The sequence below is a fragment of the Chiloscyllium punctatum genome, unplaced genomic scaffold, assembly GCF_047496795.1.
Source record: "Chiloscyllium punctatum isolate Juve2018m unplaced genomic scaffold, sChiPun1.3 scaffold_1042, whole genome shotgun sequence".
Taxonomy (NCBI): Eukaryota; Metazoa; Chordata; class Chondrichthyes; order Orectolobiformes; family Hemiscylliidae; genus Chiloscyllium; species Chiloscyllium punctatum.
Window position 1 is genome coordinate 27,501 of NW_027310776.1, and position 2,500 is coordinate 30,000.

The 2,500-nt window shown below is 66.6% G+C and overlaps 1 non-coding gene across 1 annotated transcript; it reads right to left on the bottom strand.

Moving 5' to 3' along the window:
• Positions 1–1,242: 1,242 nt before the first annotated feature.
• Positions 1,243–1,396, bottom strand: LOC140474511 (5.8S ribosomal RNA). The gene has a single exon (XR_011959175.1). It is a non-coding gene; the product is annotated as a 5.8S ribosomal RNA (ribosomal RNA).
• Positions 1,397–2,500: the final 1,104 nt, after the last annotated feature.

A 2,500-nucleotide genomic window follows, 5' to 3' on the forward strand; every position in this document is an offset into this window, starting at 1 on the left:
CGTCCACGGCGGGAGGCGAAACTCGGAAGTGCCGGCTGCTTACTCGAGCGGAAGGGTCAGCCTGATTCCTGCCTTGCCGGAGGCCCGGTCGCGGGGGTGACGACCCGCCGCCCGGGACGTGCGAGGCACCAGCAGACAGAGACTGCCCGACGGTCAGAGAGAGGGAGAGAGGAGTGCCGAGGCTCAAGTGGCGAACGGTCGCGCAGGCACGCCACGCACATCGATCGCCAGCCGCGGAACGGCACGGCCTTCAGTGGGGCCGGCGGGCGACGCCGCTCCTGAACCCAGCGGCCCCGAGCCGGACGAGTTGAGGAAGGCACGCCGACGGTGACAGGGTACGGAAGACACAGCGGTGGCCTTCTGGCGACTTGGCCCCCGACAGCCCGACGTTCCGCCGTCCTCCCGATGGCCAGGAGGACCGTGCGGGGGTCGGCCGACGGCGTGGTAGGTGTGCCTGCACGGTGACGGAGCACACACCACGCCCGCCAACCCCTCCGTACCTCCCGAGACCGGTGGCAGGACGGAGCGGAAAACGTGCGGACTGAACGGGAGAGCCAAGAGCCAGCGATCCACGCGCGTGCGACCGTCCAAGTCACAGCGTTCGACGAAAACCTCCTCCCTCGGCCAGGCACTCGGCGCCAGCAGGGGAGACAGGATCAGACGCCCCGCCGGCCACTTAAGGCCGAGGACGAACCACGAGACGGGCGGCTGCAGCAGCGGGCGGCCTGCAGCTCCCAGCACTCTCAATCGATCAACCATCGAGTCGGGTCAGCGTGTCAAACCGGCGAGCTCCACGGTCAGGCCGGCGGCGCACCAGCACCGGACCTCCGCGGCTCCCTTCACTCTTTCCACTGCCAGCCAACCGAGAGACGGACCCAATGCGGACGTGCAGAGCTTAGGCAGACCCCCCACTGGAGGCTCAACACTTCGTGGCAGCTCCGTGTCCCAGAGACCAGGAGGGTTGGCACACACACACAGTGTGAACCACCGACAGCCATTCTGGGACCGGTGACAGCCGTGCTGGCCCCACTGCCACGACACAGACGGACGCCAGGCCGCGCTCCCCGGCGGGGGGATGGCGTCGAGCCTGACGAACGGAATGTGCAGGGTGGGGGGGAAAGGCCAAGCGCTCCGACGCCGGAGGGCTCCGGAGTCTGAACTTAGGGGGACAAAGAGGACGGGTCCTCTGCGACACCCCAGCCGCGCTCTCGCCAGCCAAGGCGAGTGCGATTGATTGCCAAACGACCCTCAGACAGGCGTGGCCCCGGGAAGAACCCGGGGCCGCAAAGTGCGTTCAAAGTGTCGATGATCAATGTGTCCTGCAATTCACATTAATTCTCGCAGCTAGCTGCGTTCGTCATCGACGCACGAGCCGAGTGATCCACCGTCAAGAGTTGTCTGAGTTTGTTTTAGGTCTCTCCCTCGCCAGAGGAAAGCGACCCGGACCGCACATACGCTCCCCACCTTGAGCTACAGCCACCTGCACGCCGGCGTGCGGGCGGAGCAGGGTGGCGTGAAGCGATGGGGAGCACCATCCTGGTGCGGCCCGCAGAAACATACGTCTATTGGGGGGAGGAGGACAGGGCGCCCAAGAGGCGATGCGTGCCCCAACGCACCGCAGCGACGGAGGCAGGATCACCGCCACCATGTCGCCCGCCTAGTATCACGAGGCGTGCAGCAGCTTTGCCCTAGGAAAAGCAGAGGCGGGAACGGGCACCGGCCATCGGTTCGGCAGCGTCACTGACGCGTGCACGTGGCGGCGTGTCGGCGAGCGGACTTCCTGCGAGGAGGCGGGGGCGGCACTCGCCCGAGCAGACGCCCGCCCGGCCCAGCCACCGCCGAGGTGGACTGGGAGTCGCGGCAACGGCTCGTCATACTCGTTCCCACACTCACAGCGCAGCTTGCCCGCAAGCCACCGACCACCGATCGACGCCAGGCGCCCCGACCGAGAGCGGGATCGCTCGTTCGCCCTGCTGGCAGTTCGCTGGGGATCACTACTGCACGGAGCTCGGAGACCGACGGGCGGCAACTCGAGAGTCTTTAAACCACCACCCCCATCCCGCAAGTGCAAAGAGGCTGTATACGCACAGACGGGTGAGGGGAATAGGTACCCCGTCGGGTTTGAAGGGAGCGTGACTAGATAGCAACGATGTAAACCCAGCCGATTTGGGAGCGAAAGACCGGCGCCTGCATCACCGGCTTCGTTTCCCGTGGCTGGAGAGTACACCGAAACCCTCCGTCTGTCGCGAGCTCCCGACGACGCGGTGCCGCCAAGCAGCAGGGCCGGACCTGGTGTGGCTCCCCTCGTCGATCACAGACCGGTCGGCACTACTGACGAGACGGTGGAACGGGCTTCGCCCCTTGTGACGAAGGGTGATGCGAACCCGCCCGCCCGCGTGCGTTCGGGGTGGACTCGGCAAACGGAGATTTGAAATCGGAAAGTGTCCTCCTGCCCCGCGCAGGTAGGCGCCCAACAGTTGTGGGGGGTTTGGCGGTGACC